Source organism: Sminthopsis crassicaudata, chromosome 1 (genome assembly GCF_048593235.1).
Source record: "Sminthopsis crassicaudata isolate SCR6 chromosome 1, ASM4859323v1, whole genome shotgun sequence".
Lineage (NCBI taxonomy): Eukaryota > Metazoa > Chordata > Mammalia > Dasyuromorphia > Dasyuridae > Sminthopsis > Sminthopsis crassicaudata.
The window spans coordinates 417764545-417785663 of record NC_133617.1 but is presented as its reverse complement, the minus strand read 5'-3'; the positions used below and the strand labels follow the sequence as shown (position 1 = coordinate 417785663).

The window sequence follows — 21119 nt, the reverse complement described above, 5'->3', positions numbered from 1 at the left end:
CACAAACTCAAATGATCTTACATCCTCTGGAGACAGGAAGATGAGTCTTCAGAAAATGTCTCCTTTCATATACACACTCAAATGATCTTGCATACAGAATGTCAATTTTTAAACTCATGTATATGTCTCTTTGCAACTCACTTCTCTCTTGAGAATGTTATTGCTGACCAAGGAAGTCTTTCTCTTGGTGTCTTTTTAACAATAAAAGCTTTTTATCATACCTTTGAGTTTCACCTTGGAAAACAAGGAAACCCTCACCCATTCCTGCCACACCTCTTCTTCGATACCCTGCCTTCATCACAAATCACTAATAAAAAGATAAATGCAAATCAAAATAATTTCAAGGTTTCACTTCACATGTAGCAAATTGACAAAACTGACAAAAATGGCAACAATGTTGGGAAAGATTGAAAGTTGGGCACACTAATAATACATTGTAGATACATTGTAGATGAAACAGTACAATATTTTGGAAAGCAATTTGGAATTATGCAAATAGAGTGAATAAAAAGTCCATACCTTTTCAACCAGAGACTCCATTATGGGCTCATTTCCCTAGGAAGCTATCAATAAGGTAGAATTGTATGCAATGGTTATTGCATAAGAAAATCCAGAGAAAAGACTCTTATCTGAGCCCATTGAGTCAATACTTTCTTGCCTGTGGACTACCATCTCTTAGAGACCTGCAGCAGCAGCCTTAGCCCTTCTTATTGAATCTTGGGGGTTAAAGAGACAAGCCTGCTTTCTTTGTTCCTTTCTATCTCCCTTCTTTAGTTACTTCGACTGGGCTAGATTATGCAAATCATCCTTGTTTGATTCTCCAAACCTTTAAAAAAAAAACTGGTCAAGCAGAAGGATGGAGATTGATGTGCCTAATACAGATAGACCCCACCATCATAGGAACAAATTCAAAGGTGAATTGAGATATTCCCAGTTTTGTTGAACTGAATCCTTTAGCCAGAAACGGCTTTGGGGGTAAATGGTTAGTGATTCATGATTCAGGATAGACTATATGACCTTTATAATCTGTTCCAACTCTGAAATTCTATTGTTCTAGGATTCAAATATTTTAAAAACAATCAACTTAAACCAAGTGCTGCCATTCAGGATTTTTATGTTTTAAATAATTGTTTTAAATCAAAGACTGATATATACTACATAAGAAGATATCACGCAAAGTCTCAGGCAAATTTGTGAATTATCAAAAGTTCTTCTTTTCCCTTTGTTTCTACTTGAGGCACCCTCCCATCAAAACTTGTACTCTGGGACAGATCTGACGATTAGACATTTTATTTAGCCTGAATAACTGAGTTACTTCTAGGGACATCTGTATGTTAAGCCTTATCTCTAATTTTGGAGGAAAAAAAAGATTTTGTCCTGAGTTTAAAGAATGTTACCCTTAAGGAAGCAAGTGTATGTGTGGGGGGCATTTTTATTTCCTCCAACATGTTGTTAAGACCAACAAGGTCTTAAAAGTCCAGGTCAAGCTTATGGAGATTATGGGCGCCTCTTTAACTTGAAAGGCTGTTTGAATGGCAGTATGCCATTTCCAGAAAATACAGTTTAGCCAACAGCTTGAGAGAAAAAAACAGTGCAAAATTAATACCAACTGAAAATGCCGTGGGGGGGGGGGGAATCTTGCTAAGTGTAAGAATGCTTTAACAACTGTCACCCCCCCTCAACTGTCCCTGACCCTCCTCCCTTTCAGGACTTTTCTCCTCTTCCTAAATTGACTGGAAGGTAGAATAAGGCAGCCTAGGAGGAAATGCAATAAAAGCTAGTCTATAATATAGGGCCCCCTTGTGCAGGTCAAGGTCACTCTGCCCACATAGCTCTAACTCCCCCGCCTCTTTTATTCCTTTTTTTAACCCCAAATTTGCTGCCCTAGCGGTGATGCAATCAAATTCCTAAGGACGAGGTGCAATCTGATTCCTTAGGAGCAAGAGGTGGAGGTGGGGCGGACTGGGGGGAGAGGAAGGGAGGGGCTCAGCTTGGCTCAGGATGGGTGGGTGAGAAACTTGTTTTTCCGGAAGGGGGGCGGCGGTCTTGCTGGGCAGCGGAGGGGCGACCGAGGGAGAAAAGGAGCAGAGCAGCCCGGGGCTGCGCTGCAGCTTGTCCCGTTCTTCCCGCCCTCCTCCCCCACCTCCCCCACCTCCAGGCCCCCACAGTGACAGCTTTCCCCCAGTCCCCATTTCCCGCCTCTCCCCCTCCGCAGAGTCCAGCCCAGCCGGCCGAGCAGGGCTAGTGGTTACCGCTTGGGCGCAAAGCTTGGCAGCCCCCTCCACGCTCCACCTTTCCCTTTCCCGGCTGCGGACGCGTCGGGCCAGCCGCGCGGCTCAGCCCCTGAGGGCGGGGATTTTGCTTCAGGCGGCAGCCACTAGGCTGAGGTCGGAGTCAAAGGGCGCAGGCTCTCTCCTGCGTGGACGGATGGAGGAGGAGGTGATAGCTGTGCTCTAGGGACTAAGCGAGGGCGAAGGAGGAGGAGGAGGAGGAGGAGAGGAAGGCTGGTAGGAGGACGGAGCGGTGGCGGAGCTGGGGGCGAGGAAGGTCCGAGGACTGAGGCCCGCAGAGCTCTAGATTCCAAGTGAGAGGGCCCGGGGAGCCGCGAGCCGCCCGATCCCGGAGGGGAGAAGGTGAGTGAGGAGTTGAACCAGTGGGTTTCCCGGAAGCCCTCTGTCCGTTCCTCCTTTCCTTTGCTCATCTCCCCCTCCCCCCCATTCCCTACCCCATCCTTCTCTTCCTTTCTCGTTCTTCTGCTGGAGTAACTTAGACCTTAGAGAGATCCACACTGCTTCCTTTGGAGACCTCCCCTTCTATACACTCCTCCTCACGTATTTCTGGTTTTTTACTAGCGTTTTGTCTTATTTTCAGTTGAGTTACCGGATTCGTTCATGGGTTTTGTTTTGTTTTGTTCCTTTTTTGGGGAGAGAATCGCCTTCACTTTTACGTTAGAGAAAGCATCATTTTCATACCGCGGGAGAGAAGGTTGCTCGCTGCCCTAGTGCCCCCTCCCCTGCCAGTTCCCATTCTTCCCCCCGGGAGGAGTCTGGCATTCTTTACAAAGATTCTCCGCTCCAATGGAGGTGCTTCCTTCCCCTCTCCCCCTCCCTCGTTCATCATTAGCATTCTTGCGGTTTACAGATTCTTTTTTGTTCTTGGGTTCTGTCATGAATGTTAATGTCAAAAAATAAACACATCCCCATTCGGAAAATGAAGTTGCTCCTGCTCTGATTTTAGACGCATGTTTGCTCGTCTGCTGTAGGAAGGAGAAGAATGAGTTATTCACCTCTTCCTGTATCCCTTAAAGCTTGCTCTCGGTTTCCTGGAGAAGTGGCCGATTTGGGACAGGTGCGGTTGGGGGAGGGGGTGTCTGTGACGCTGGAAATGAACCTGGCCTTGCTTGCGGTGCGCCGGCACCTTGCTGGCTGCTGGTCTGCGTCGGTGTCCGGTCGGCACCCAAGATCTCACTTAAGCTAATTTCGTTAAATTAGGGAGTGTTTTTCAAGAGAGGAAACCGGATGGATTACGCTATCCGTAGTGTACTGGCGCTGGGTGAAGCAAAACTTTAGCGCGAATTTACCTCCCTCTTAACACTTTTATCATTTTTTTTTTCCTTCTGGAATGTGCCTTAATGTACCAGTGCTTTAGTTGATTTACTAGCCAACATGTGGTAAGAACCGAGGTTTTAAAAGATCATTGCTTTTCATTGCCCTTTTTTACATTATTGATGGAATTGGCTTTGTGATCTTGGGAAACTGAAAACAAACCGTTTTTACAAGACTCAATACCCTTTCTAATTTGGGTAACAACTTTCTGTAGCTTTACCATTGGAAAAATCCTCCGGTGTGTGTATGAGGGAAGTCTTCCAACTGTAAATTAAACACAAGGAAAATTGAAGAGGGAGTGGAGTGGGCAAATCTCTGAAAGATCCATTTATCAGGAAATTATTCCCCAACTGTTATTTGGAGTCTTATCACTTAGTTTAAGGATGTCAGGTGGGTACTAATTTAGGTTTTTGCCATTTGTGGTGCAGAGTACTGGGCCTAGGGTGAGGAAGACTCAGCCTTCCTAAATTCAAATCCAGGCCTCAGATACTTTTTAGCCGGTGATGCTGGACAAGTCACTTCATTCTGTTTGCCTCAGTTTCCTCATCTGTAAAATGAGCTGGAGAAGGAAATGGCAAACTACTCCAGTATCTCTGCCAATAAAACCCTAAATGGGGTCATGAAAAGTTGGACATGACTGAATAGCAACAACATGTTTGCAAATTTTTTCCAGACTGTTTCTATTGTTGTATCCTTCCTTATCCTTTTAATTCTTTCAGGGACTCATTATTGATGCTCTTTTCCCTGGTCTTTCTATGATTTATAAGATAATTCCTTTTTAAAATATACTTTATTTTTTAAAATTAATTTTATAATTATAACTTTTTTTGACAGTATGTATGCATGAGTAATTTTTAACAAAATTATCCCTTGCACTCACTTCTATTCCGAATTTTCCCTCCTTCCCTCCACCCCTTCCCCTAGATGGCAGGCAGTCCCATACATGTTAAATGTGTTATAGTAAGATAATCCCTTATGAGAGAATAGTTTATTTCTAGATCATAACTATTCATTTGTTAAAGAGAAAAATTGAATGATAGGTTATCCTGGATAAGAAGTAGAAAGTGGAATTTTAAAAGTTTTGAATTTCTGCCAAGAATATCAGAGCCTTATGAGGCTCACTAAATGTTATTTACAAAAGTGAGTTTAGAGGTCTCTCCTTCCCCCTGCCCTCCAAAAAAAGTAATAGGGGAGCAGTGCCATAAGGGATATAGAGATCTAAATTTTACAAAGTAAGTACTTTATATACATTCTCACTTGCCCCCTCCTCAGTTTCCTTTTTTGTAGGACTGGGATAAAACTAATAGTATCCCCTTGAGCTTAGTATGGAGATCAAATAAGATGTACTTGGAAAAAAGCCTTAGAGCATGATATAAATGTTAAGTGCTATAATTTTTATTATTTTTCTCATTTCAATGTCATATGCAATGGAATTCAGGGAGAGATGATCCTAGAACAGCTCACTTTCTATTGGCTTCTTTTATTTGTTTAATATTTGCAGAAGTGAATGTAACCATCACTTTTTGTTATTGAATAAAATTGTTGCTGTATAAATTCATCTTTGTAGATTTACTAAAAGAATCTTTAGGGCAATTCCAGTAGCAAACAGGATGATAGGGTTGAAATATTCTTCATCTTGTGCACATATGGTTTTGATTTTTTTTTCTCATTGAGTCTCTATAATTTGAGATCTTTTCATTCCACATAATTTTTAAAAATCTATTTTAAAAATTCCCAATTTAAATGGGCATTTCTATATACAAAGTATATTTCCATATACATAGTATAATAGAAGAAAAGGGCTATTTATACATGAAACTATATCTCTGATGAACAACTTTCTTTTAAAATTTTTGTACTAGTATTTTATTTTTCCAAATACATGTAAAGAGTTTTCAACATTCATTTTTGTAAAACTTTGTGCTTCAAAGTTTTTTCCCTCCCTTCTTCACTTTTCTTCTCCTTGAGACAGCAAATAATCTGATATAGATTAAATATGTATAATTCTTTTAAACATATTTCCATATTTGTCATGTTGTTCAAGAAAAATCAGATCAAAAGGGGGGGGAGCATGAGAAAGGAAAAAAAAAAGAAAACCAACAACAATAACAACAACAAAGATAAAAATACTATGCTTGGATTCACATTCTGTCTCCACATTTTTCTCTCTGGATGTGGATGACATTTTCCATCTCTAGTCTGTAGCAGTTATCTTGAACTGTTGTTGAAATAGGCAACTTTATTTTCTTCAAATACACAATAAGCTCAATATGGCTTTCAAAGCTAACCTATATGTCTGATTCTTCCTGGTCTATTATGTACATTTAAAAGTAGATAACTTCAACTTCTTTCCCTTCCTTGATTTCTCCCCTTCCCTTCCCTTCTTCATTACCTTCCCTCTCTTTGGAAAAGAAAAAGAAAAAAAAAGCCCTTATTTAAAAAACATAACTACTAGCTTGTCTCTGCATCTTGCATCTATCTTTCAGTCAGACAACGTAATGTCTAAGCATGTGTCATCACTAGTTTTTCATTCTGGAAGTTATGAATATACAATATATTAAATATCTATTAAAATGTTTTTAGATTTTTTAATGGGTCATTTTTATGCAATATTGATTGTGGACATGCTATTTTTATAATGACATTCTGGTTCACAAGGATCTTTTGAGATTTGTCTTTGCAGCATGAGGTTTTCATTAGTTGGTTAATTAATGAGTGAGGGCTTCTAGTATGTTATTTTTATTCATCTCATTCTTTGACAGGGTTGAGGTAAAAATGCTTCTGGGATAGGTTGCTATCCTGCTATTATTCCTTTGTAGTTAATGGTCTGGCAGACTATTGCACAGATAGATAAAATAATGACTTTTTATAATTTGAATGGAAGTTTTGGGACATAAGCTCATCTTCTGAAGGCTCACTGAAAACATCTTTGGGACAAATACAGGAAAAGACAATATGACAAAAATGATATGCACAAAAATAGATACTATTTTTATGGGATTTTTATTTCTTCTGCTAAATGTATATATTTTGGAAAATTTTGTTTCATAGTTTGAAGAAGAGATTGTGATTATTTTTTATTTACTGTTATTACTATTAATATTCCTAAATGCTTATAATTCAGTATTATGTCTAGTTGATTGTGGAGAACACTTTGTAATTGTTTGTAACAGGGGTTTGGTTTTAATGCAGGTTAACTGTTGAATTTTCAAGGTTAATTTTTTTTCCCTAAAAATATATTTTTTCCAAATACATCTAAAAATGCTTTTCAACATTCATTTTTGTAAGACTTTATATTACATATTTTCTTTCTTCTTCCCTGTCTTTCCCCCTCCCCAAGACAGCAATCTGATAAATTAAATATGTGCAATATTCAAGATTATTTTTAAGGTTTGTAATATGGGGTGTCATAGAGTTAGAGCACTGGGCCTAGAGTCAGAAAGACTGCTCTCCACAAGACTCCAAATCTGGCTTTAAACACTTTAGAAACTCATAAATGCATAAAATATATGGATAGTATTGTGAAATTTCAACACATTTCATCTTTTAATAACATAAATATACATAATTCTTTCTCTGGTACAAAGGAAGGGCTAAAAATTTTTACTGGGATTTTCCAGATTGCAGGGGTATTAGACCCCTAACTCCTTTCCCTTTTAGTAGAAGGAATAACTGAATTTATAGCATTTGTCAAAATTGCAGATTTAAAGGATAAAGTAAATGTTTAAAGGAACTTTTGAAGACTTGTCCTTTGATGAATCATATTAGCCTAAGGGGAGGAAAGGAAAACAGTGACTGTAGTCTAGAGGGTGACTTATTTATTCCCACCCACTTCAGTCACCTGGATTGTGGCTCCCCTTTCTCCCAAATTGCTTCCTCTTTTCTCCTAGATGCTCTCTATCTTTTCTTCTTAAAATCCCTTAGAGTAGGGGTTACCTTCTTAGGGCTAAGCCCTGGCAGCCCCGTAATCTGTGTAGAGTCTCTAAGGGTCAAAGAAGAGGTTGTTGGGATATCTTTATCTTCTTGGACACTTCTGAGGTAATGCTATGGAGATATTTTGTAAAGTACTAAATTTTTTCAGCCTGCAGTATTGTGTTACCCTTTTTGCCAGTTTGCACAGTGTGCACTGATCAATAAATCTGAACTCATTAAGATTAACCTGTCTGTTATGTGGAAATGTTAATATAATTGTACATGTATAACCTATATCATGTTGCTTGCCATCATGGGGAAGGAGAAAAAAATGAGAAATCAAAATCTTATAAAATTAAATGTTGAAAACTTAAAGAAACAAAAGAACAACAAAAGATTAGCCTGGCTGTAATGTCTGTTACTTACCAAATCCTGAATTGCCATAATATAACTCTTCTTTTTAAAAAAAATATGCAAGGGGGCAGCTAGGTGGCACAGTGGATAGAGCACCAGCCCTGAATTCAGGAGGATCCGAGTTCAAATGTGGTCTCAGACACTTAACATTTAGCTGTGGGACCCTGGGCAAGTCACTTAACCCCAGCCTCAGGAAAAAATAAAATAAAATAAAAAATAAAAAATATGCATGACAATTTGTTGGAAGCTTCATTCTCATGTTATTGTATGAATTTATGTGGGTATTATGTATGGAGAGCCTTTTGGCTAATGATAATTTTATATTGTTATCCTTAGGCAAATTTTGTAAGATACAGGTGCATTATCCCTATTTTACAGATGGAAACAGGCTTGAGAGGTTAAGTAGAATGTAAGCTTCCAGAACACAGAACTTTTTGTCTTTGTATTCCTGGTATTTAGCAGACTTTCTGGAACATAGAAGTTTTATAAATCCATATTGAATTGAATTGATTTGTCCTTGGTTAAATGTCTCGGGTAGAATTTGAACCAATATTATTGTTTCTAAGACTCCAGTAATGGCATACCACCTCTCTAATACTGGAAACAGCAATTAATTTTTTTCCTGTTGTGATTTAATTTTTGCTTCAGATCTTATGTGAATAACCAACATTTATATAGTGCCATAATGTTTGTAAAGCACTTCATATGGATCAACTCACTTGATCCTCATAGATACTTGGTGCTGTGTTATTGTATTCCCATTTTGTAGTTGAGGAAACTGAGGGAAAGTTTAAATAATAAATTCATCTAATTCTGGTTGCTCAATTTAGCAAATTGTTTGAGGTAGGATTTGAATTTCAGGTCTTGCTTATTCCAAATCTGAGGTAATCCTACTATTGAGTTTCCTTGGAGTCCCTGCTTCTTTCACTGACTTCAAACCTCTCAGTATTTTAGTTGACAGTTTTCTAATCTGCCTATGTTGAAAACCTTTACCCTTTCTTTTTTAATGGTTTTTCCCCCCATTACAAGACTCTTTTAAATATTTTTTACTTTTATATATAAAATTTTGAATCCCAACTTTTCTATCTCCTTCCTCCTTCTCAGTTCCCTTCCCTAAAAAGATAAGCAATTTGATATAGATATATGTGTGCAATCATTTAAAAATTTCCATATTAGTCTTGTGAAAGGAGAAACAGAACAAAAGGGAAAAAAAATGGAAAAAAAAAGAAAGTGAGTCCTTTGGAATTGTCTTAGAGGAAGTCTTTTCTCTTAGGTAGGCCTATCAGAGATTCTATTTCTCTTGATATAATCCTCATGAAATCCTCCAAGTAAGACGTGATATTGGAGTAGGACTTAATTCATCTCTGAGGGAGAGATTTTATATATAAATTAAATAATCTATTTTGTAGGAGTGATGAGGGCAAGGGTACTGAAGAAGAGGTAGGCAGGAATGGGTGAGGTTTTCTTGTTCTCCAAGACTCGAGTTCAAGTTCGCAGTGAAAGAATTTCACTAAACTCAAAGGCTGTGGTAAAAAGCTTTTATTGTTAAAGAGAACACCAAGAGGCACTTCCTTGGCAGGCAATATCATTTTTAAGAGAGAAGTGATCTGCAAAGAGACATTTTCTGAAGACTCATTTTATGCATGAGTCTAAGAGAATCCTGCCTCCAGAGGATGCTAGACCATTCAGGTTTGTATATACATTTTGTTGGTTGATTTTACATAACTTTACAGGGCTGTTTCAGGTCAAACAGAGTTTCACTCTCATCTGGACTAGCAGAACAAAGAAAGCAATTAAATTAATTGATCATGTTAGATGCATGGGATCACCAAAAACCCCGGGATTGAAGTCCTGACTAATTCTTTTGACTTTTGACCTTGGACAGGAGATTTTTCCCTTTCTATGCCTCATCTGCAAAAGGACAAGGTTGTATTATCTTGGTGTTTCTCAAACTGTGCTGCATAGAGCATTGAAACACTTCAAGGATCATTTATTTTCTATATAAAGTCTCTCCTGATCTCCCCACACCACACCCAGTTCTCAGTTTACCTTTCTATCTCTTAAAATGATTTCTTATTTATTTACTTTTCTATATGTCATTTTGCCTCAATAGAACATAAACACTTCTGGGGCAAGAATTATTCTTTTTTTTTTGTTTCTTTTAGGACTCTAATAAATATTTATTGAACTGAACTGGTATTCTTTTCACTTTTATTATTTAGTTCTGCTTTATTTTCCCCTTTTTAAATACAATATTGGTATTAAAAAGGAGTATTGAGATCAGTGCAACAGACTAAAAAGTTTGTCTTATTTTTTCTGGCAAATCCAAAAATGTTTCCTTCATGTTCATAATTCTTGGTGAAGTCTGTTCCTGATTATTTCCTGAAATTCTCCTGGTGGTAGTTTTTCTGCAATTAAGTCTTGTCTAAGACTTTTAGAAGAAAAAACATCTAAATTTCCTTTTTGAAACATTGTATTTTTCTTTTTAGTCATTATAAAAGGATATTAAAACAAGCACCTTACAATGGCAAGTTAACATTTTTTTTTAAAGAGCAATTTAGAATGATCTAAATATGCTATCCAGTGGTTTTTGTTTTGTTTTAGGTCCTAAAGAGAGTAGTTTTTAGTAGGAAATATGCAGCCTTTTTTTGTAGTTATTTTTAATAGTATTCATGTTAGTATTGTGATGATGAAAGAGCTTGGATTTAGAGAGAAAGGAAGTCTGGGTAGGACTCAATCTTAGGATATTTAAGAGCTATGTGAATGGGGAGTGAGTCACTTAACTTCTCTATTTTTGTTTCTGAATGGGGTTAAGTTTATTCTTCAAAAACGATGCCATCAAATCATCAATCTATAGCTGAAAGGGATTTCAGAATTGCTCTAGTACAGGATTTCTTATCCTTTTTGGGTGGTGGCAATCTGATAAAGTATATGGTTTTCTTCTTAAAATAAGCTTTTTAAATGAATAAAATAAAGTATATAAGATTGCAGAGAAAACCTGTTATAATGAACAATTATCAAAATATTAAAAGTTCACCAACCCTTGGTTAAGAATCTCTGCTACAATCCCTTCTACCCCAGTTTTATAGATGAGGACATTTTGCTTTGCCCAGGGTTATGCAAGTAGAAAGCATTAGAAGCAGGTCTTCTGACTCCTGTACCAAGACTCTCTTTGTATCATGCTGCCTTATGTAATTTAAACTTGTAAGACCATATAAATGTCAGCACTGCTCTGGTGACTTCCTTAATGGCACAGAATTATAATGCAGTAATGATTTGTTGGAATAGAAAACTTTTAAAAGCTAGATATCTCTCAATATCATTGGGATTCTTGAACCTTGGCCTGAAATTGATTGCTCTTGTCATTTTAAATCTGTACCACTGACAGTTAACTTGAAACTATCCTACATGCTTTAGTCAAGAGCGATCTATTAAACCTTTACTATCTTTCACTAACTTCCTTCTTGGTTGTCTGAAGCCTCACAGTCTTTTTGAATGTTAAATTACAAGGGATAAAAACCTTAGAATGATCATTTGAAGTTCATATTAAATTTGCATATTTGTATGTTATTTTAAATAAGAATTTGTTTTAGAATTACTCTCTATCTTTTAAAATCTTTGCCTCTTCAGTAACTGGTACCCAATAAGTGTTTTTGATATAAGGGAGAATTGGAGACTTCTTTCAGGAAACTTTTATGTTTCATTCATCCAACTGGATGAATACTATTTAAATACTAAAAGCACTTGGATTTTCCTTAGCTCTTGTCACACTTTGTACACTTCCCGAACCAGGTAGTCTAAGAAGGGATGAATGGGACCCAATTTGGAGAGGGAGCATTCTTGTTGATCAGAAGGGGATGAACTTGGGAGTACCCCTATACTTCAACCTGGGTGAGTTAGGGAGACCATCATCATCATAATATACTTCAGAAAAATTAAAAACATTCCCAGATCTGAAAATAGCAATCCCTTCCTACCCTATCCCAATTTTTAGTAGCAAATGCCCAAATATGTTTCCATTTCATCAGGAAAATTAAGGAGATGGTCATTTGGGTCCCAGGGCATATATAACCGTATCTCATCTGGGAACACTGGTTGGCCTTATTTAATCATGTTTCCAGAGCAGGAGAGAGGGGAATTGAGGCAGAAAATAGCTAGGAAATAAGTGAAATAAAGTATATCTTGGATTTTCTAGAAACAGTGAACAAGGAGAGGCAGAAACTAATGAGAAGGTAGTGATAGTAGTGGTAGTGGTGGTGTCCAGGGCCCAAGTTCAAGAGATAAAATGATTAAAACATCCAGATATGCAGCTAGGTGATGCGGTAGACAGAGCACCACCCCTGAAGTCAGAAGGACCTGAGTTCAAATGTGATCTCAGACACTTAACATTTCCTAGCTGTGTGACACTGGGCAAGTCACTTAATCCTATTGGCTCAGGAAAAAACAAAAACAAAAAAACATCCAGGCATGGTCTCTTACCTGGCCAACAAGGCTGTTGAAACAATGAGAAGATGGCCAGGGAGTAACCGGAACATCTCATTCCTCTGCCTTTTATCACTATGATTCATTTGGGAAGAAACTTTGGGACTATGTAGGAAGCCCAATTTCATTTGAATAAATTCTTTTTTTGTGTGTTTTGTTTTGTTTTGTTTTTTCTGAGGCAGTTGGGGTTAAGTGACTTGCCCAGGGTCACACAGCTCGGAAGGGTTAAGTGTCTGAGACCAGATTTGAACTCGGGTCCTCCTGAATTCAGGGTTGGTGCTCTATCCACTGCACCACCTAGCTGCCCCCATTTGAATAAATTCTGAAAAAAAGTCACATTCTTCCCCTTAAGTTCTTCCAATTGGACTTTATTATCTTTGAGACATTTGCAATTTGTTTGTGTTTGGGGTGGAGAGGGAAAATTAGTTTTTGAGTAACTGACCTGTAACAGATTAAATATAACACAAGGCTAGATCTCAGCAATTCACCTAAACACACCTTTATTAAGCTTCTTTACATATAACGTCATGAGTGTTCTTTTCCTTCCTGGTATAAAGGTAAAACCTGAATACTCTTTGGTTCCTCCAAGTAAACCAAGCTTTGCCAGGTTCTTTTTCAAGCACTGGACTGGGATCAAAATGTATTGGTATTCAGGCAGCGCTACGTGGCAACCTGGATAGAACCCTAGCTCTGGAGTCGGGAGTTCCTCAGACACTTAACCCTTTTTAGCTGTGTGACCCTGGGCAAATCTCTTAGCCCCAATTGCTTCTTAGAAACAAAAACAAAAAAGATGTATAGGAAAGAATGTATATATACGAAAATATTTGTAGCAGCGTTTTTTTTCTTTTTTTTGGTGGTGGCTAAGAATTGGAAATCAAAGGGATGTCCATTAACTAGGGAACAGCTAAATAAACTGGTACATAACTATAATGGAATTTTATTGTGCTATAAGAAATAACAAATAGTATGATTTCAGTAAAACCTGGAAAGATGTGTATAAACTGATGGATGGTGAAGTGAATAGAACTAGGAGAATTTTTTTTTTTTAACTAGATGAATGTTGTAACAGTAACTAGGAGAATGTTACTACTGTAACAGTAACAAGAATATTGTCCTAAGAAGAACCATGAATGACTTAGTCTCAACCATACAATGTTCCAACTATGCTCAAAGGGCTACCAAACTGTGATCCAACAATGTCTCTACTAGATCTGTATTCCAAAGAGATCATAAAGGAAGGAAAGGGACCCACATGTGCAAAAATGTTTGTGACAGCCCTTTTAGTAGTGGCAAGAAACTGGAACCCTTGTGGATTTCAATAAGCTGGGTAAGTTATGGTATGTGACTGTTATGGAATAGTGTTTTATAACAAATGATGAGCAGACTGATTTCAGAAAATCCTGGAGAGACTTATATGAATCGATGCTGAGTGATGTAAGCAGAACTAAAATCATTGTACCCAGTAAAAATAGGAGTATGTGATGATCAACTGTGATGGATTTGAATCTTCTCAACAATGTGGTGATTTAAGACAAGTCTAATTAACTTGATACAAAATGCCATCCACATCCAGAGGTAGAACTATGGAGACTGAATGTACATCAAAGCATAGCACTCTCACTTTTTGTTGTTATTTATTGGATTTTTTTTTCCCTTTCTAGTGTTTTTTCCCCCTTTTGATTTGATTTTTTTTTTTCTTTTGCACTATCTTGGGGAACAAGGTGGGGTAAGGAAAGGGAGCAAAATTTGGAACACAAGGTTTTGCAAATGTGAATGTTGAAAACTATCTTTGCATGTATTTAGAAAAATAAAATAGTATTAAAGTTTAAAAAAGGAAAAAAAATACACTGTTCCAAGATAATCCCAAAGACTAATGATGAAGCATATATCTGCCTCCAGAGAAAGAGCTGATATTGTTTGAATACAAAATGAAGCATGTTGTTTTTCACTTTCTTTGATTTTTTTTAAAAAAATGTAAATCTTCATGTAAAAATGACTAATATGTAAATGTTTTATATAATCACTCATGTATAATCTATATCTGACTGCTTACTGTCTCAGGGAGGGGAAGCAGGGAGGCACAGATAAAATATGGAACTCAAAACTTTAAATAAAAATGTAAAAAAAATATTTATAATTATTATTGCAGGACCAGCCTGGATGTTTGGTGAGACTCATCATCAGAGTCTGCCCATTAGGGGATGAATTTTTTTGCACTCTTTATCAAGTCAAGAAAGATCTTTATTGAAGTGGAGAGGGAGTACCCATACCAATAAAAACCATGGATCTTTGAAGTATTGGAGAACATATATATGTATAGGGCACTGTGCCAGAGGACATAAAACAGGCCATGAATGATACATACCCTCATGGAGTAAACATTTAAATTCAGTAGTTTATAAATGTTTGGGATAGGGCATATTTAAATAGAGTACATTTAAATCCTTTTTTAAAAAAGGATCCTTTTTTCTTTGACTGATGTAACTTTTGTCATTTCTTTTTTAAATAGGTAGGGTTTCATTGCTGTCAGAAATGAGCCAGTTTCTGTTAGGAAGTAATTTATTCTCTGAAGGCATTTGAAAAGTTGCCTAACATTTTAGTTTTTTTGTTTTTTATTTTTTGTTTATTTTTATTTATTTATTTTGGTTCCTAGTGCTCTCCAGTGAGACAGGAGGATTATTTCTGCAATAGTTGTGTTGTCAAATGAGGGTGATCGCAGTCTTTGAACTGTTTGACTGAATGTGTGTGACTTTTAAAAATGTACAGGATGGAATAGATAGAAACAGCATAACTCTAAATTAAAATAAACTAGATCATTCTTATTGGATTCAAAGAAGAAAGTTGCTTTAAAAGAAACAAAGAAGTGATGTATGACTTTTTTAAAAAGCATAATCACATATATAAATAAGTGTTTATCAAATGCCTGCCATGTATTTAGGCACTATGCTAGAAATACAAATACAAAGACTAAATATGATGAAATAAGAGAAATACCTCCCTTCCCCTAGTGACTATTACAGGAATTTGCTTTAATTGACAGTTTAATTGTAATAAGGGTTTTGTTTTTCTTTCTTTTTTTTTAAAAAAATGATGTGTGGGAAAATAAGGGAGGAAAAAACAGCTTTAATAATTGAAAATTTGAGAAATATGAGTAATGTAAAAAATCAATTCAAGTTGAAAACAAGTACGCTCTAAACATGATGCTATAGGGAGATACAACAATGGATGAAAAAGATGAGATGTATACTCTTTATTGAGTGGACCATTCTCCTTTTTTTTTTTTTTTTTTTTTTTTTTTCTTGAGCTATTAAGACCCTTTATTTTCTTCTAGTCTGCAAATTCTTAGAGACTTGGCTGACTAACTAAAGGACTTAGAGACTTGATGGGAAAGGCAAGGCCCTCAGAGTGGAGGTAACCTTCCTGACTTAAGTGATAATGGCTCTGGGTTATTCAAAGATCAGTCAATCTTAAGGGAAAGGACAGTCTACTAAGACTAAGCACTGTACCTGGCACTGAGTAGAATAAGGTAAGGTGTATTTAAACCCTTTCAAAAAATTACATCCTAATAAATACATTAGAGTAAGGGCTCACTATTAGACAAAAACTAAGTGATGAAGCAGGAACTTGGTTTAGAGTGACCCATTTCATACTGTATTCCACAGTCTGTATATCATGGATGCATACCTTAGTAAAAGGCCATATCATAAATAAATTAAACAGGAAAAGTGACACCTTTCATAGCTGTGAATGGGAAAATGTTTTTGACCAAATAAGGGGAAAGGATGGTTATAGTATATAAAACAGATATAAGGTCACATAAGATAATTTATGTGCAAATAAAGTTAATTTGTGATAATTAAAAGGAAAACAGTTATCTGGAAAAAATCTTGACTAATTTTTTCTCAAAAATCTACTACTCAAGATATGTAGGAAATTGACAAAAATATATAAGAACAAGAATTATTACCTAATATATAAATTGTCAAAGGATAGAAATGGGAAGTTCTCAGGGAAATTAAGCTATCAACAATATGAAAAAATAGTTCAAATTACTAGTGAATTTGAAATAAATTTGAAATGTAGAAGTATAAATTAAGGTAACTCTAAAGTGTTTCATCTCTTACCATCCAATTGATAAAATTACAAAAAAAAAATGTTAATTGTTGGAGGAATTGTGGAAAAACAATCACATTAGTGTATTATTGGAGATGTAAATCAATTAAACCACTCTGAACCTGAACCCCCAGCCATTTGCAACTGGAACACCCCCCCACCCCACTCCCAGATCACTAAACTGTGTACCTTTGATGATGGTTAGTGATAAAAGTACTAACCACATATTCCAGGTTATTCAAGGAGAGAGAAAAAGGATCCACATGTACAAAAGTAATTAATATTTTTGCGAAGATATGCAAATAATTAGAAACAGTATATGCCCATCAATAGAGTAGCTAAGTATAGTAGAAGATGATAATGGAATATTATTGCACCATAAAAAAGGAGAAAAAGGATGAAATAAAAGAAATTTGGTTTCAGAGATTCCTATGAAATAATGCAAAGTGAAATGAGTGGAATCAGGAAAATAAATTGTAAAGTGACTTCAATAAAATAAAGGAAAAGAACTTTGAAAAGCTAGTCAATGAAATGACCAGTCAAGATTCTAGAAGACTTATGATGAAACATGTTTCCCACCTCTTGGCAGAGAGATTTTGAATTAGAGGTGTAGAATGAAATACTTTTTCAGAAGTGACCAATATATGAATGCTATATTTATGTTACTTGAGAAAGATTTTTTTTTTTTTTTTTTTTTTTTTTAAGAGAGGAGAAGGGAGTAGGGAATAAATAGGTAATGATAATAATGCAAAAGGAAAAAAAAAAGACGGACTTCCATGAAACATTAAAAAACAGAAGAAAACAAAAGTAGATTTGAAAGGGGACATGTTCAGTAAAGTTTTATTACTATTATATTAAATTTAGTTTATACTTTAAAAGGTACAGAGTAGAAATTCACAGTTCATATATAGTCCTTATCTTTTCTTTATATAATGAAATGTTCATGTAGTTAATGCTTAAGTTTTTTTTTAAAAGCTGATATGATTTTGTAACTGAGAAAAAAGTTTTAGTAGTTAGTTCAGTGTTCTTTATTTTTTTTTTATTCCAAAGCTTTTTCATATGCTCCCTTATTGTTGTCAACTGTTCATTATCATTACCAATTTAAAGTCTTATTAACATAATATAGCATTTTAAGCCTAAAAAGCTCCGTATTGTTATATTTTATATTCTGATGTTCTTTTTTAAAAAATTCCCTAACCAACCTATAATTGAAGAAAAGAACTTTTATTATAGCATTTTATTTTCCCAAAAACATACGAAACTCTTATGTTCCAAATTTTTCTCCCTTTTTCCCCCCTCCCCAAGACAGCAAACAATCTGATGTGGTTAAATATGTGCAATTCAAGAAAATAACTTTTAAAAAAGTATTTAATGGTTTTAACATTTATTTTTTAAATTTTTGGTGCAGTTCTCAGTAACTGGGTGCAGTTGGCAGAGAAAGAATGAAGTTTTGATGGATTGCACCGAGGCAGTTAGGAAGGGGCATTGGTTTAGCCACATAGTCCCACCCACTGTGGAGGTCTTGGGCAGCCCCACTTTACTCTGTCCAGTCAGATATCCAAGTTATGTCAAATCTCCCCTATAAATCTGTCCATGGCTCACACCATCTTTGCTAAACTTCTTTTGGGTCAATCTGCCATGACACTTTGCCTTGTGCTATCTTCCCCCTGCCATGCCATCTGTATCTCTCATCCTCCTTGTGATATCTCCCCTCCCACTCCACCATGCCTGATGGTCTCTATCTTAGAGCTAACTAACTCTTTTAGGGTGCTACACTGCTTTAAAACTTTAGTCTGCTAGCTAAGGGCATCCTTATGGGGTCTTCACTTTCTCTTGGTTAATTGTGAATTCCACTAAGGAACTTGGTCTTTTCCATTTTGCTGTGTGAGATGGTGTTAGACCCCCTTACCCAAATTGACTTTACAGAGACATCTTCAGATACAAAGAGGAAGCATTTATTCATTCCTTGCCAGGAGAAGCCCACACCTGAATCAGCTTCCATCTCCCAGCATTGGGCCTGGACTATCGGTCCAGAAATAGTGAATCTGGTTAAATAGCAAAAGACCCAAGTCTTTTCATTGGGTGGACTGAAAATGAAGTATTATTGACCAATGGTCAGTAATATTGTCTGCTTCCTATGGATCACGACACTTCCTGAATCTTAGACCGAGGGGCTGACCATCTTTCTGCTCTACAGAATTCTAGGTCTAGAAATCATGCAATTTCCTGTTAACTTCGGCTTAAGGCCTGACCTTCCTGCCCTGCAGACTTCTGGGAACAGGGGGCCATGTGACAGGCCTGCAGGCCTAAAGTCTGATGCACTCTTATCTCTTAGATTTTTTGAGAAATTTTCACTTGTTCCCATTCATTGCTAAATTAGATTGTTCCAATTCTATATCATATTTACTACTCTGTGTATAGTATTCTAGTTCTACTTACTTCCCTTTTCTAGAATTCACATAAGTCTTCCTAGATTATTCTGAAACCATCCTGCCCATTTTTTTAAATTTTATTTTTATTATAGCTTTTTATATACAAAACATATGCATGGGTAATTTTTTAACACTGACCCTTGCAAAAACTTCTATTCCAACTTTTCCCCTCCTTTCCCCTCACCCCCTAGTCCTGAAGCCAGTTGTGGTCCCTTTAAGGAACTATATTTCCTATTGATCTTCCATCCCTTTCAGATTCTTAGCCCCTCCTGGCTGAGGCATATCCTCCCCAGACAAGTTATCTTTCAAGGATGCCAGAGCCTTTGATTCAATTACAAATCCTGGTCAAAAAGCATCCCTTTGAATTTCAATAGGAGATCTGAGCTTGTCCCAGCCCCCACCAAGACACTCCATATAATAGCTTCCATCAATGAAAGTCTTTGCAGATGGGTCTTGGTAGCTCCCTTTACTGCCAGCACCTTCTGTCCACTGAAAACTGCATTCTCAGTGCAAAACTCCATTTTCCATAGATTTGCCACTATAGAAGTCAGTCTCTTGGTAAACTGATTTCTAACAAAAAACTTTGATTTTGCAACTAATATTGGGAATGAGTGAATTCTTACACTCCTAAAACCTGCAGCCAATTTAAAAGGGATTCTTAATAACTCTCTTATAGCCACTAACCTCTAGAGCAATAGGAATCTAGACCACTCAAATAGCATCAGTCCCATACATGTTAAATGTTAAAGTATATATTAAATACAATATATGTATATATATTTACACAGTTATCTTGTTGCACAAGAAAGATCCGATTTAGAAAGAAGGTAAAAATAACCTGAGAAGAAAAAAAATGCAAGCAAACAGTAACAAAAAGAGTAGAAATGCTATGTTGTGGTCCATACTCACTTCCCAGTGTTCTTTCTCTGGGTGTTGCTGGTTCTGTTCATTACAGATCAATTAGAACTGATTTGGATCCTCTCATTGTTGAAGAGAACCACATCCATCAAAATTGATCATCATATAGTATTGTTGTTGAAGTGTGTAATGATCTCCTGGTTCTGCTCTTTTCACTTAGCATTAGTTCATGTAAGTCTCTCCAGGCCTCTCTGAAATCATCCTGCTGACCAATTCTTATAGAACTTATATTCTTATAGAACCACATATAACCACAATTTATTCAGCCATTCTCCAATTGATGGGCATCCCCTCAATTTCCAGTTTCTAGCCACTACAAAAAGCTGCCCATCATTTCTTACAGCACAATAATTTTTTTTCCATTCCCCAATTGTTGATCATCCCCTCCATTTCCAGGTCTTTGCCACTACAAAAAGAGCTTTTATAAGTATTTTTGTAAATATAGATCATTTTCCTTTTTCTTTAATCTGGCAAGAGAACTTTAAACCAAAACAGTTAATTGTTTTCATTTCAGGAAACTGTGAGTCACAATGGTAGTTTCTATTAGTACTTTGCTTGACTAATGTCCAGAAATATTGGATATTAATGGCCTATTCATATATAAGGACTAAATATATATTCTTAAGCTCCAAATGAATATTTGAATTCCTCCTACTTATGAAGAATGGATAGGATTTTAAAACTAAAATGGGAAGGAAAAGGGAGAATTATCTAAGTATCTGATAGCTGAGAAGTGTAGCTTGGGGCCAACAGTTTTCATGATTCTTGGACATTTCTTAATAGTTTCTCATCTCCATTTCTCAAGATCAGCTCCTGAACCAAAGTCATGAAGCAAAGTTAATTGTAACCCACGGTTTCCAATATTTTTCCCTTCCTTCTGTTTGGATCCTCTTTTTCTGGGCAACTGTTTGCACTTATGGAATTGATTCTAGGTTTTAAAAGGTATTATCTACATAAACAATTATTATTTGACCTTTAATTGTGTTGTGGCTGCTCAATGTGATATATTATGCACTTTGCTCATTATGGGATTTTATAAATGTTGAATGGATTTTGCTTTTTCTTTAATGTCTATGAAGAGATGCATTACCCTTCCTTTCCCTTCCTCCCCCTCATTCTTTGTGCCTTAGAGGCAGCATTTGTAGAAGGTTGGACTTGGAATCAGGAAGGCTTGTATTCAAAACCAGCCTCTGACAATTAGCCCCTCTGTGACCCTAATCCTGAATCATGCCAGTCTGTGGAC

General features: G+C 36.4%; 1 protein-coding gene across 1 annotated transcript in view; it reads left to right on the top strand.

The window, feature by feature from the left end:
- Positions 1-2076: 2076 nt before the first annotated feature.
- Positions 2077-21119, top strand: part of GOLM1 (golgi membrane protein 1) — a 92364-nt gene continuing 73321 nt past the window's right edge. The window contains exon 1 of the mRNA XM_074280207.1: positions 2077-2633. The gene's annotated coding sequence lies outside the window, so the exon portion shown is untranslated. The remainder of the gene's footprint in view (positions 2634-21119) is intronic.